The sequence below is a fragment of the Lampetra fluviatilis genome, chromosome 48, assembly GCF_964198595.1.
Source record: "Lampetra fluviatilis chromosome 48, kcLamFluv1.1, whole genome shotgun sequence".
In the NCBI taxonomy this organism is placed as follows: domain Eukaryota; kingdom Metazoa; phylum Chordata; class Hyperoartia; order Petromyzontiformes; family Petromyzontidae; genus Lampetra; species Lampetra fluviatilis.
The window spans coordinates 1,490,142-1,506,071 of NC_136322.1; the positions used below are offsets into that span (position 1 = coordinate 1,490,142).

The 15,930-nt window shown below is 46.8% G+C and overlaps 1 pseudogene; it reads right to left on the bottom strand.

Moving 5' to 3' along the window:
* The window catches only part of LOC144947984 (elastase-1-like), a 29,859-nt pseudogene that overhangs the window by 10,823 nt on the left and 3,106 nt on the right, over window positions 1–15,930 (bottom strand).

Sequence of the window (15,930 nt, forward strand, 5' to 3'; positions counted from 1 at the left end):
TACCGCTGGGGAGCGTGGCTCTCCACGCGAGGGTGTGCGATTAGGGGTTTTGTTGGTTTGTTGAGAGTGACTGTGGGTACATGCTGTGTACGTCTGAGGTCTGTGCTGGTCCTCAAGGGAGGACTGCTGGTGGGTAAGAGCAGAAATTTTTTTGTTGTTGTTGTTTTCACGTGTAAATAATATTGCTGTTCAAATGTAAATACTGGGGCGTCCATCGCGGTTATTTGGGTAATTATTGGGGGTTTCTTAAGCGGCCCGGAATTACATCATCTCTATCCTGGGGCCGGGGGGCTGTCGTGTACGACATGCGGATGTGCGTTGTTGTGCTTTGTGCTGTTGTTGTTCTTGTTGTTACATTATATGCTTAGTGTCCTTTAGGGGGGGAAGCTCGGTTCGCCGCATTACGATTTGCTATTGGTCAGCCGAGGTCGGCTGGGATTTTTCTACGGGGGAGGGTGGTGTAATGCGGGCGTAAGCGACCTTCCGGAGGTGACGTCACGGGGGGTGGAGTCATGTGACGTGGGGGGAAGGTTCGGGGCTTTAAGCGGGTAAACCGGAAGAGGAAGGCAGTCGGGGTGTGAGCGGAAAAGAGTGAGGCCACGCGGGCAAGTGTGGAGAGGGGGGGCGCCGACGGCCATCGGGAGCCAACCCCGAAGATAAGAGGAAGCTGCGGAGTGGTGTGCAGCTGGGGAGGAGACAGCCAGGAGGGCTGCGTGTTAGAGGCAGCGGTGTGGCTGCCAGGAGGAGCTGTGGAGAGAGAGAGAGAGGGGGCTGCTTGTTAGAGGCAGCGGTGTGGCTGCCAGGAGGAGCTGCGGAGAGAGAGAGAGAGAGCAAGAAGCTGTGAGAGCTGCGGAGGGAGAAGAGCAGCAGAGAGTACAGCCAAGGGGGGCTGTGTGAGAGAAACAGCAGCGGAGCTGCTGTTGTGGATCGGGCCGACATTGGAGTCAGCACCGTGGAGAAGCTACAGAGTAAAGACAGCCGTGTGGGTGTACAGCACGAACCGAATAATAAAGGACACTGAGCCAGACATCGTGGTCCAGTCGTTTATTACAGTTGGAGAAACCGCTTTGCGAATGTGGTCCTAGTACCCATTCATCTTGAGAGCCTGGTGTACGTGTTCCAGTTCACTGGCTCGGTAGTGTGGGTCAGAAATGCAGTGGGCCCTATGGTGTCGTGTTTTGATGTGGGGATTCTTCTGTGTCGGATGGTGGTGGGAATCAGGTTTCAGATAGGAATCTGTGTGGGTGGCTTTCCTGTAGATAAAGTGTCTCAACGAGCCGTCAGGTTTCTTCTCAAACAAAACATCCAGGAATGGTAGCTTTCCATCCTTCTCCACTTCCATGGTGAATTTGATGGATGGGTGTATGGAATTTATGTAGTTGAGAAATTGGTCCAAAGCTGGAAGGCCATGTGGCCAAATGACAAAAGTGTCATCTACATATCTCTTCCACAAGGAAGGATGTAGGGTCGATGCCTGGATGGCATCTGTTTCAAATTTCTCCATGGAATCATTCGCTATCACTGGTGATAAGGGGGAACCCATGGGGGTACCTTAATTTTGTTTGTAGAAAGTACCATTCCAGGTGAAGTAAGTGTTGGTAAGGCAGTGCCTAACCAGAGTAGGTACATCGGGATACAGTCCATGTTGGACTAAGTCTTCAATTATTGCTAAGGTGTCAGGTACAGGAACGTTGGTGAACAGAGAAGCTGACGAGCACATCATCTGGGGACAGTGAAATGCCCTTGATTAGAGAGACCAAGTGAGCTGAGTTACGTACTGCTGAGATAGTCTTGCCCGTGAATGGAAGGTGTCAGACAGAAAACGGGCCAGTTTGTAGGTAGGTAAGTTGATAGTCGAAACGATGGGCCAAAGTGGAGTACCATCTTCATGGATTTTTGGAAGACCATAGAATATGGGTTGCTAGCAGCAGAAGGTTTTAGGGAGAGCCGTTTGAATAGTTCGAATAGAGAAGTCGAACTGGTAATTATATTGTTGGTTTTTGTAGCCAGGCGGTTGGTAGGATTTTTGTTGATTTTGGTGTAACTGCCATCATTAAGAAGGTCCTGGATTTTGTTGTTGTATGTGGTTTTATCCATGATGACAGTAGCATTGCCTTTGTCGACTGAGAGGATGACTATATTTCAGACAATGGCTCAAATGGGTAAGACACGCACTTTAAAAAAAATTCGTATTGAAAAATAAAAATAAACATTCATGAGAGGTGTTTTGTGTTAGATCGCGTAAATATAATTGTGTTGTTAAACCCGCCACCATCCGACATAGCCAATTAGTAAGGCTTGTCACTGAACAAAAATACATGGCAATTATTTACAAGTACAGCACACCGGTGTGCTGGACATCACATTTATCCCACTATATAAGAACGAAATAGGAGGATTCCTTCACATATCTGGATGTCGCCTAATGATGATAGGTGTAATTACTGGTGAAACGTCGTAATCGAATTGTAAATGTTGTGGATTTACTCTCCAACAATTCAGCGTTCTATACGAGTGTATTGACATGGAATGTGCCACTGTGGTACATAGCGCTGGTTGCTGGCACAGAAGGGGATCGGCAGGTGTAGTAGCCCTGTCTGCCAGCAGGATGTGATGAGCCGGAGAGAGGGATGTTGTGTATATGCCCCCCTTTTTAATATTTAAAATTAAATTTTTTAAAGAATTATTCTGCCAACATAGATAATATCATTTTTTTTAATAGACACAGGGCAACGTGAGAACGGACACGCCCCCACACACTAACACAGATGTGCGCACACCTCATTTCAAAGGAAAGAGGGCATGAAAGAGGGTAATCACGGCCATCTTTGTCTTTCCGAGAGGATCTCCACACAAAGGCACAAAGCCGGGGAATGACACCAATAAAACTCCCGGGCAATGGCTCAAAGGAAATTAACACGTTCTCAGAAAATAAATAAATAAAAGCATGCGCCGGGTGCTTCCACACTGGAAACAACCGTCTTTGTCTTCCCACAACACGGACAGCAAAAATTGCACACGCAAGGAATAACATCTCCATGAGAGATCGGGTCACGATGAAACATCGGGAACACGGTTTCGGCATAACTGGGGCATAATGGAATAAGTCGCATTTCAACTTCCAAACCAAAACAACTTAAGCTATGTGAGACAAAAGATATGATCCCCGAGCGAGGGAGGAAATAATTAAGCTCGCTTAACGCGTAGGTTTTCGCGACAAATATTATTCAGTAACAAAAACATGGATTCGAATATTTCTTTTATATATATATATATAACTCGACGCGAATCATCGGTCTGGCTAATGTATAACTTCGTTGGCGCCGTCACGAGGCCCCCCCCCCTTCCAGAACGACAACAGCTGTGTCTTCAAAGCTAATAAACACACGGACAAACACGCACGCGAAACACACGGACGGACACACACACGGATGCAGATGGTCACACACAGAAAGGTTTTATGACAGACTTTGAACAACTCGGGAAACGGAGGGGATTTTTCTCAATATAAGCCGGAAAAAAATCCATTCAACTAAGATCGTCTGGGCCACGGGCCCCACCACCAGATCGTCAGGGCCTCTGGCCCCATCACAGATCGTCAGGGCCTCTGGCCCCATCACTTCGTCCGGGCCACGGGCCCCACCAAACAGATCCTCACCGGGGCTCCGGCCTCCATCTCTCTCACCGGGGCTCAGGCCCCCCATCTCATCTCGTCGCCAACAACGAAGGAGCTCTCCCGTCATCCAGAATGACGATGTTCGCGGGGTAGCGACGTGCAGTGACAAGCTGAGGTCTGCACCACCTAAGAAGAATTACTACACTGAGCCGCCGAGCTGCGAGTGAAACGGACGGAGATTCCAGCTATCACTCTCGAGCCAACAACTTCAACCCAACGTCAATACCAGCAACGAACGAAAGCATCGTTCATCGCCAGAGCGACAACCAACGAGAACCGACTCGTCATCCAGCAGTGGAGAGAAAGAGCGAGCCACCGCGCCGTCAGCTACAAGAGCGTGCCACCGCGCCGTCAGCTACCGAGATCGCGCCACCGCGCCGTCAGCTACAAGAGCGTGCCACCGCGCCGTCAGCTACCGATAGCGCGCCACCGCGCCGTCAGCTACGAGAGCGCGCCACCGCGCCGTGAGCTACGAGAGCGCGCCACCGCGCCGTCAGCTACCGAGAGCGCGCCACCGCGCCGTCAGCTACAAGAGCGCGCCACCGCGCCGTCAGCTACCGAGAGCGCGACACCGCGCCGTCAGCTACAAAGAACGCGCCACCGCGCCGTCAGCTACCGAGGGCCGCCAAGCGCCGCCAAGCGCCGCCGCTCACCTCCCTGCGGAGAAAGTGGCGGCTGCAACCCGCACGGGCGAGAGGAATCTGCGAACCAGGGTCGTATCACCTCCCCCACTCACAACCTCCAGGAAGCACATACACACACACGCACACACCTACTTTTCGCGGGGCATGCAAGAATTTATCCAAGAGACAATCCACCTCTCTCACAATGGGACCAACCCTAGATAATCATCAGAAGACTAATTATAAAGTTTGAACACCAGCTGGCCGTAAGGAATCGTGGCCCTCTGAGTAATTAAGAATCCGTCGGTTATAAGAGGGTGAAGTTTTTTTTTCTTTTCTTGCCTTTTTTTTTGTTTCTCTTATCGCATAAACGACCAATAGATTCGTCGATGCAAACTAAAACCCTCGAAATCCTCATTGCAAATCGACCGTGCACAAAGAGAGAAAATCTTGTCAAACCAGTTTTCTTTGTCTTAGAGTCTCGCGGAAGAATTAATTAAAAAAATCAGACTCGCTCTCCCCACACCCGCTCTCACATAGACCTTCGCCTCTGGGATACAATAAGTGCTTTTTCTTACCGCAAAATGAAGTGTGTCATGCTTGGTTTCAAACTCGGCCAGTCGCCGATTGTGATCGATACCAAAACGAACTAATGAGATGCCTGGTTGTTAGGAGGTTTTTTTTTTAGTCATTCCGTTCGTTAAATGCATAAGAGTTTTGAGTTGTTCTCGCAAATGCATAAGTGTTTATTCATTCATTTTAGTCAATGCTTAATCTCGTAATTGCATAAGAATTTTAGTTATCCATATTAGTCGAATGCACAATATCGAAAATGCATAAGAGTTTTGAGTTATTCAATTTAGTAAATGCATAAGTGTTTATTCATTCATTTTAGTCAATGCTTAATCTCGTAATTGCATAAGAATTTTAGTTATTCATATTAATCGAACGCATGATATCGCAAATGCATAGGGGTTTGGTTATTCATGAATTATTGACGCATGTTCGACCTGCATGATAGAATGTCACATGCTTGTTAGAATAAAATTGCTTAACACCAACTGTTCGAGTGCTTCTTTCCAAGTCCATGCAAAACCATCTTATTCTTGATAACTGTATCCTGTGATGAGATATGAAAATGGAGACCTAAATATCATAACACACACTAGGATAATCGGTAAACGTTTAATCATTGATCATCGTGTTATCCTGATTGACATAACTCTGGATAAACGAAGCTGAGCCTAATTACCACAACTGCTCTCATTAACATCATCGCAAGCATCCGCATAAATTACTACGATTATCTCCGCGATTATCATAATTTATGCATACAATTACTCACACTATCATAATGTATGCATATAATCACATACATTATCATAATTTATGCATATTAATACACACATTAACATAATTAATGCGATTTGCGCATTTTTCGGAAAATTATTAAATTTTATTATTTTCATCAAAATTTCATAACCCGACACATACAACAGGGACGTCAGACAAATTGGATAGAGGGGGTTCTAGAAGGGGGGCATGGCCGAAGGTGGGGCGAGGCCATGCTGGGTGAATAAAAGGGGAGCCTGAGCGAGGGTTCGGGGCTGTTGTTTGGAGTGGGACCGTCGTGCTGCTGGAGTTTTCGTCATCGTCTTCACCTCCTCGGCGTTGTTGGTCAGGCAGCCTGTTTGCTATCCTGACCATAGTGTAGTTATTTCTTGTACCTGTGAAGGCTATAATAAATAGTGTCTCCTACTATTTTTGTATCTGAGTGACACACTACACTAACAAGGAATTGGCATGTTCTGTTTACGTGACAAACATTACTAATTGTCTGTCTCCGGTGGTGGAAGGTTTAACGGCACATTTATATATTTACGCCATCTAACCCAAAAACCTCTATGGATAATATTGGTCGCGAAAGCCTACGTGTTAAACTGACCAGCGGTAGTGGAGCAGTTAGCATGCTGCATTATGAACCCGGCGACTCGAATTAGAGTCTTGCTCACAGCCAACACCAGTGACGATTATCTGAACCTGTCCTAGGCCTCCCCTAGGTCGACTCCGTCTCAAATAAACACTTGGTGCAGTGTGTAAACATCACCGCTAGGGAGACAAAAACGGCCGGGCGTGGTGCTGGCCACCCGTGCCGGCCTTCAGAGGTGATTGCTTGCAGGACTTGTCCCAAAAGTCTGTTAAGGCTATATGTGGGATCTTTATAAAGTAGTTAGTATGTTCTCCCCTTTTCTACATGGGTTTTCTCGAGTTTTTCATGTTACCTGCCATAGCTAAAACATACAAGGTAATTGGTGTTGGGGAAATATTTAAATGTTGGATCTTCCTTGAAAGTCGTCTAACTCAGTGTGGGAAAATTTGTGAAGTAATGGTTTTGGTGACCAAGCTGAGAGATTGCCAGGCAGTGTGCAGCCATTAGCTTTCTGGTCAAACTAACTAATCAGCGAGTCCATGGGCGTCTCTGTCAAACACCTCCGATAAGACGGTTGGATACGTATGGTGAGAAATAAGTTCAAATACATACGTGCAATCACAGCACCAATGTTTGTGTGCTGAAATAATGGAATGAGACACTCACTGTATGCAATGGGCGGCAGTCATTACCCATTCGCTGTTGATGAGGATGCCTCCGCACATGTAGATTGAAGCATTGGAACCAGCGTGATTGAGATACGATAACAGCTGGATCTGTAATGATATCATAGCATCACAATAGCATTTTATATCACAAAGGTAGAGCATGCAAACCACAGTATTCTTTGCATATCAAGATTATACTGAGTGCAGGAATCCTCGCCAACCATGGACTTGCCAACCACGGTTTTATGTATACACGGTGTATTATTTGAATACCAATTTACCAACCGCAGCCTGGAAATCTGAGTATCCACGAGTAATGACGGTTTTAAGGAAGTCACATGAACGTGTGTGTTACGTCATTGCATTACTGCATTACATAATTTTATTGCGTGATGTAATTAAATACGTTTTGTACGATACAGTTATTTTATGTTTTGTTTCCGATTCTGGAAAGCGTAAATTTTTCACTTAATCACCGACCCGCAGCGTGCAATGTGCAGTGAAGGTGAGAGAGTGTTGCGTCTGTAGCCCGGAGGAAAAACGGAAGTGTAGGCTGAGTCCCACCTCCATCTAACCAGCCCTTCCCCCATCATCTCATTGTCAGCATGGTCGTGAATATTAAAGGTATGTAAAATTACTGTTTGGTTCTTTCGGTAAAGTCACGTCGGGTAGAAAAATTAAATAAAACTAAAAATAATATATCAAGACGTTTCGATTGCAACACAAGCGGTCGTCCTCAGGCGGAAAAAAATAATCCAGCAGTAGAACTCCTGATGGGCAAGCAATAATCTTATTCGGTGTTTAGTTAATAAACAGGAAACTTATTTAAGCGATGACGAGTCTGACCGCGGCCTTGGTTCCCCTAACCCCATATTTCCATAGGCCCTGTAATTTACCAACCGCGGTTTTGCCTACCGCGGCCTTTTCCAGGAACCTAACCCCTGCGGTTCGCGAGAGATTGCTGTACATTATTTGTTTTCATTCTCTACATTTACCGTATTTTATATTCGAAATATTTATTGTTGAATGTTTGGGTTGATAAAGGGTAACAAAGCAAAATAAAGGGGGGTCATATTACTAACCAGGAACCAAACCCTCGTTTTCTCATTTGCCTTTGAGTTTGCAGAATGTGGATTTTACAGATTGCGGCAAATTTAAAGAATGTAACCCCGTGATGGGCAAGGGTATGCTGTATGAGGCAGTCGAGCAATGTTCGATATGCTAGGTCTTCACGAACTTGTCTACATGTTCCTTGAAGGAAAGCTACTGGTTTATTAACACCCCGAGATGTGTAATTCTGTTCCTTGTGTTGTTGTTGGGGCCGCTGGTCCCCGAGGTCCCTCCCTGCTGCGTGCCAATGGCAGGGGCTCCGCCTTTTGCCGACCACTCGCTGGTCTGCGACCAGCTGCTGCCGTCGCTGGGTTCCTCGCCCGACGGCTCCCCTCCCTGGTCCGCCCCTCCGCGAGCTCGTGTGAGAGGCATAGCTCGCCGCCCGCTCTCGTTCACCTGTAAACGCTGCGTTATCTCTCCACCAATCCCACGCTCTGAACGGGGGTCAGGGGTCGGAGGGCGGATGACGCTGCCCTCACACCGCGCGAGTCCCTGCGGCGATAGACGGAGCGGGTACCTGTGGACGCACCGACCCCCCCCCCCCCCCCCATGCTACGAGCGCACACACCTGCACACAGCTTCACTCACACGTAAGACCACTCGAGGCTGCGCTGGGTTATTAATGGTTTATTCTCCGCGACTGCGCTTTACTGTTGGGTCGGTATCGATCGGCGTGGCTGGCCTACGTTATCGTCTCTGGGTCCGTACCCGATTTATTGGAGGGATATGTTCTAGGCGGCTCTGGACTCTAGTCTCTTTCCCAATACCCCCTTTCCACTTACTCACGATTAGGTGCCCACGGCGGTCCGCTGATCCCGTCCTCACTGCGTACCTCGATGCGTCGCACGGACGTCCGGGTCGCTGGGCTGGAGAGCGTCTCGTGGCCTGGTTCTGGAGCAAGAGAGCGATCTACCCGTTTTCGCCCCCCTTTTATCGTCCCTACATCAAAGAGATGCTGCTCTGCCTGTGGTGGTGCCCTCCCAGCGAAGTAGCATTGGGGGAGGTCATCCAATTTCCTGGTCACCGGAAACCGTGAAAGTTATCCCGATAAGGGCTTCTCGGATTAAAACCGGTCGGCCAGGTGACTTCCCCTCGGAGCTCTATGGGGGGGGGGGGGGGGGAAATGCGTGCGGGTGTGTTCATGTGAGGTGAGGTGGGGGGACGCGGGGGTCGGCTCCGTCACTTGGTGGTGGCGAGGTCGGGGATGGGGCGCCCGTCGAGCGGCTTCGTGGCGGTGGCATCACATTGTGTTGTAAAGGACGGACTTCTAAACTTCTTTATGGCACACACTGTTTATTATCTTAACACACAATCTCCTGACCCTGCACAGCTCATACTCACTCTTCGCTCCTATTTTACGAAGGTACAGCCTTCGGATTTCTGTCTATCTAATGTTCCCGCTAGCCTAGCGTCCTCCGGCTGGGACCTAGGGGAGACACACTGACCCGCCGCTGGCCCGGCGGGTCCCTGACCTCTGGTCGCTCAGGACCTTTGCCCTCACAAGGGCGGGAAGGCTGGGAGCCAGGGTCCTATCCAGGACCTATCTCCCCTGACCACTGGTTACACTGAGCTTCAGCCCTGACAAGGGCTGGAAGGCTTGGTCCAGGGTCCTCGCTGTCTTCAGCCGACTTGGGTCTTCGTGTAGCAGAACTAACCAAGAGCTCTCAGCGCTCTGGCTTTTATACCTGTTCGTGGCCGGGTTGTCCAATCCCCGGCCACCTTGTGGAACCCTCCGATTGGTCCTTCCCAATCTGGCGTTTGGATCCTACCTCACCCCATTTGACCCTGACAGTTTGATTGAGCGGGAAAACCTTGTTTACGATCCGCTCTCTCAGTTTGCGAACAGCGAGTAGTTAACACCACTACACTTGCACTATGGCTATCGATCACCATCTAAATTTGGTAAGTTGGTCGAGGGAGCCAACAAAGACTTCAGTTCATTAAGCTGAAGACAATACTGCAGAATTCAAAATGTTATGAATGACACTGACGATAAAAGTACATATGATATTACAGATGCAAAGTGAGATCTCAGCTGAACATACAATTTGGTGTCGTCCCCATAACACTGCTAACAAAGGTCTCACAAACTAAAAGAGATGCTCCAAGTGGAGCGATGTACACGCTGAACAAGGTGAGTCTGAGCACTGATCCTTGAATAACCCCAATGACACTGGGTTGATAGAGGACTTAAAGCTAGCAATGGCGACATACTATACGCACGGTTGGTAAAATAAGACCGAAACCATTGCAGGGAAATGCCTTTTATGTCCACTATATGTTCCAGCTGCTCAAAAATAACGGCATGAACAATCAAATCAAAGGTAGCACCAATACCAAGAAGGACACCAGCACTTGGAAAAACCGGGACTGTATAAATCCTACCAAAGCAGTCTCTGTACTAAGCCGTAATATATCATCAGAACGTGTATTCATCTTGGAGGAATCCGATGAGCTATTAAGCCCTTTTTCTCAGATGTCACGTAGGGGTGGGTTAGAAAGTTGCAATAACAAACAACACAAAAAAACGATAAGAGTGCAAAGTAGAAAAATGGGACACAAGGCACAAAAATAAATCGATAATACATGTAATAAAGCGTATGTGTCAAATTTGCATAAGTACACACACTCCTGCAAGCTTGGGCAAGGCATCAAAACAACATCAAAACAGTCCCAGGACACACCAAGACAATACACAGTCCCTCAAATGTCACGTGAACATTGTATTTTCGATATACAGGTACGGATTAAAGTTATAAATCACATTTGCAAATGTAGTTGTATCTAGAACTGATCTTCTGCTTCAGGATGTGTTTCAAATAAAGATTTACGATGTAAAGCGACGAAACAAGGTTGTCGTTCCAAAACGTTGGTGCTGCAACGGCAAAGGCTTTGTCACCTATTCCAATTCTTGTTCTTGGGACAGATAAAAAGACAATTATATGGACGTCTAATGTTTCTTGGGTTTGACAACGGGGTTAATTAATTTGCTAGTTATATCGCGTATTTTCCATTAAGGATTTTATGGATGAACATGGCCTAATGTAGATTTATTCTTGCATCAAGTGATTTTAAATATTTTAAGTAGAGGTTACAATGATGGGGCCTGCGTGGTACATCCAGTGCCAATCGAAGGGCAGAATGATGAAGCGTGTTTCGTCTGTTAAATTTTTTATTGGTAGCTCATCTGTAAGCAGCATCACAGTGGTCAAAAGTGGTAGAATGATAGCTTCAGCCAATTGTAGGCACAATCAACTGGTAAAAACTATTTGTCTTTCTGTCTTGATTTGATGCTTTCGTGACTGCAGGAATCCATACTCTTTGGTTCTTTCGGTGACGTCATGTAGGTAGACAAATTGATCAATCACGACGTTTCTATCGCAATGCAAGCCAGCATCCTCAGGTGAGAGAGAAAACTGGTTGCGAGTCAAAATGCAAATAAAAAACAACACTCTGATAATTTATGCATTGTCCTTGTTGGCATTTTGACTGCAAGTATTGTGGTTAATGTAAACATGATTCCTTGCAAAAGAAGTCAGTTTTGTTGACAGAAAAAATGGGAAAACCCCTATTAGTATATTTTGGTACTGACAAAGGAGGCCTCATTGTGTATATGCTTACCCCGAGCTCTCATTACTCTGATAGTGCGTTGTGTTTGAACTGTGCGCCTTTTGGCGTCATTTGGTCGATCACTAGGCTCCAAGAAAAGCGTCTCTGGTGTCGACCAATCAGTTTTAAAGACAATGCATATACTACCAGAGCATGTTTTTTTTTCATGTTCACCACAAGTATATATGGTTAATGCAGGCATGATTCCTTGCAAAAGGTTTTAGTTTGGTGCTTTAACATTTTAACACCTGTTTAATTGCCAGAAAGGGTAAAACCAATTATTACCTCCGTGTTCATTAATTTTCATGTACCGCGGCACTCAAGCCCAACACTCGCCCTTAACATGGACACTTGAACGTTAATGATCCGCTACCGATGTGTCAGTATGACTGACATCAGCGGAGTGGTCAGATGGATCTATGCGGCAAAATGTGCAAACATTTGCATTGTGCCATCGTGTCTCTCAGAGTGCATTGCTGATTCGCTATCTAGGCGTCTGTTTAGGGTCCCTCAACGAGTGGACAGCTAGCAGATATCCATGTGGCAATGTGGACAATTACAATATGTCATTGTGCATGTTGAGTGTGCTACATTATCACACAAGACACACATATACGACATCATACTCTGGTAAATAAATCGTTCTCACAGTCGATTCATTCCTACCTTCCCACGGATGCAGCACTCTCACAGCACTACTTTTCGACGCAGAGATGAGGATCTTAGCAGCATGAAACCACATAGAGCGGAAACATGTAAAACTAAAACGATATTTTATTTTACGAAGTGGTTTATCAAGAGGAAATGCAGTGAAATACATCAAACGTTTATACACGTGAAAAATTGGAGTACCCGAAAAAAAATTAATGTGTCCTCACTGAGTGAAAGAACACGCAAACTCTAAATATACAGAAAACAGACCTCGTTAGGCAAATCCGCGTTGGGCAAAGTTTTCCTGTACTGCCTTGAGAAAAGTCGATAGGCCACTTTTAGCGAGAAGAGACCTCAGAGAGCTGCATTCTAATTAAGCGATTTTTTCTTAGATATATTCATAACAGACAAATTGCATCGTTATCACCATCACATGAGAAACGACTGATGGGGTTTGGGGAGCCACTCTCACCTGCCAGGGCCAGCTGTTGGGTGTTGCCTCCTCGCGATTGACGATGCAACTCTGCTGGGGGTTGACTTTGATTGCTCGATGTTTGTGGTCGAGCGGTAACGTGGTTCCTTCGTCATCCCGGGCTATGATGAGACCTGGGACACAGACACAGCAGCATGATATTGATCTCATAGCTAAATTATAAACGAACTTTTGTTTAAGAGGTAAAGCCAACTGGACTAGATTTGAAGCTTTCGTGACTGCAAGGAATCATCTGCTTAGGTTTTTTCTGTAAAGTCACGTAGAAAGTAAAATAAAATAAAAACAAAAATCACGACGTTTCGGAGGCAACACAAGTCTCCGTCATCAGGTGGGACCGTCACAGCCAGATTAGCTGTATCAAGTGAGGCAATGATTCAAGATGTAATCCCTTAAAAGCGAGTTGAGGGGGGAGGGACAGGGAGGGGGGAGCTCATCAGACTATGGTAGCCAATGAAAGGAACGTATCGGGAGGGAGGGGGGGCGAGGCCAAAAGGGTGGGCGATGGACGTGGAAGCGCTTGTGCGCAAGCGGCCAATTACTGCACACGCCAACACAATGGAGCGATTGTGCGCAAGCGACCAGCCACTGCACCCGCCAACACAATGGGCAGAGAGGAGGAGGGGAGGTCTAATACACATGATAGACAAAAGAACGAAAATGATGATGGGTACAAACTTAGGGAGAGCTCATCAGACTATGGTAGCCAATGAATGGAACGTATCGGGAGGGAGGGGGGGGCGGTGGGGGGCGAGGCCAAAAGGGTGGGCGACGGACGTGGAAGCGCTTGTGCGCAAGCGGCCAATTACTGCACACGCCAACACAATGGAGAGAGAGGGGGAGGGGGGGTCTGATACACATGATAGACAAAAGAACGAAAATGCCCATGTTTATACCAATGCTGGCTGAACAATGAAGAGAGTACTGTTAAAATAACTGGGGATGTTAACACTCGGTAAAGTACAGTAAAATAGTGCCTGTCAGATAAGATGGTCCAAAAAATTTGTGATTAAGTCTTTTTTGCGTGGTTGATAACATCTTTCCAATGATTACTAAGTCTTCAGCAGTACTCAACTCAACCCAATTAGTCTCTATGGTTAAGGACATGGTACTATCTCCTGATGACATCCTCGTCAGCTTTGATGTAGTATCTTTGTTTACCAAAGTCCCAGTACCGGACACCCTAACAATAATTGAGGACTTAGTCCAACATGGATTGAATTCTGATGCACCTGCGCTGGTTAGGCATTGCCTTACCAACACCTATTTTACCTGGAATGGCACCTTCTACAAACAGAATGAGGGTACCCCTATGGGCTCCCCTTTGTCACCAGTTATAGCCAACATATTCATGGAAAAGTTTGAATCAGACGCCATCCAGACATCCACCCTGCGTCCTTCCCTGTGGAAGAGATATGTGGATGACACTTTCGTCATCTGGCCACATGGCCTCCCAGCATTGAACCACTTCTTGGACCACATCAATTCTAGACACCCATCCATCAGATTCACCATGGAAGTGGAGAAAGACGGTAAACTACCATTCTTGGATATTCTGTTTGAGAGGAGTCCGGACGGTTCCTTGGGACATTCTGTCTACAGAAAAGCCACCCACACAGACTCCTACTTGAAACCGGATTCCCACCACCACCCATCTCAAAAGAACTCTCTCATCAAAACGCTATACCACAGAGCACATGGCATTTCTGACAAACACCACCTGACCGGTGAATTAAGACATGTACATCGGGCCCTCAGGATGAACGGATACTCTGACCGTACTATCCGCCAAGCTGTCTCTCCCACCACACAGAAACAGCCACATGAAACTCCGACCAAAACCATCACGTTACCATACATAGCTGGCGTGACCAAAAAGATCTCCAAAATTCTAAACAAACATAAGATCCAAGTCCGATTCAGTACAGTGCATAAAATCCGTGATCTGATTCCATCTGTGAAGGATGTCGTTCCTGACTTACAGTATCCTGGAGTCTACAAATTGAGTTGCATTTGTGGTGATTGCTACATTGGAGAAACGAAACGTCATGTTTCTGATCGTGTCCGCGAGCACAAGTCAGATTTGAAACACGGCAGAACTGATTCTTCTGCCGTGGCCGATCATTGCTACAACTCGGTGGGCTCTCATGAAATTGTCTTTTCCGAGACCAAGGTTCTCTGCAAACCTCTCGGCTACCATCAAAGGTTTTGTACACGAAGCCATACAAATATACAAACACAGACATAATTTCAACCGTGATGATGGGTACAAACTTAGTAATCATTGGAAAGATGTTATCAACCACGCAAAAAAGACTTAATCACAAATTTTTTGGACCATCTTATCTGACAGGCACTATTTTACTGTACTTTACCGAGTGTTAACATCCCCAGTTATTTTAACAGTACTCTCTTCATTGTTCAGCCAGCATTGGTATAAACATGGGCATTTTCGTTCTTTTGTCTATCATGTGTATCAGACCCCCCTCCCCCTCTCTCTCCATTGTGTTGGCGTGTGCAGTAATTGGCCGCTTGCGCACAAGCGCTTCCACGTCCGTCGCCCACCCTTTTGGCCTCGCCCCCCCCCGCCCCCCCCCCTCCCTCCCGATACGTTCCATTCATTGGCTACCATAGTCTGATGAGCTCCCCCTAAGTTTGTACCCATCATCATTTTCGTTCTTTTGTCTATCATGTGTATTAGACCTCCCCTCCTCCTCTCTGCCCATTGTGTTGGCGGGTGCAGTGGCTGGCCGCTTGCGCACAATCGCTCCATTGTGTTGGCGTGTGCAGTAATTGGCCGCTTGCGCACAAGCGCTTCCACGTCCATCGCCCACCCTTTTGGCCTCGCCCCCCCTCCCTCCCGATACGTTCCTTTCATTGGCTACCATAGTCTGATGAGCTCCCCCCTCCCTCTCCCTCCCCCCTCAACTCGCTTTTAAGGGATTACATCTTGAATCATTGCCTCACTTGATACAGCTAATCTGGCTGTGACGGTCCCACCTGATGACGGAGACTTGTGTTGCCTCCGAAGCGTCGTGATTTTTGTTTTTATTTTATTTTACTTTCTACGTGACTTTACCGAAAAAACCTAAGAAGACCAACTGGACTATTAGCTTTTTCTCAGAAGCGACTAGGCCACTAATGATAGCTCAACAAAGTGGATTATTACGTGG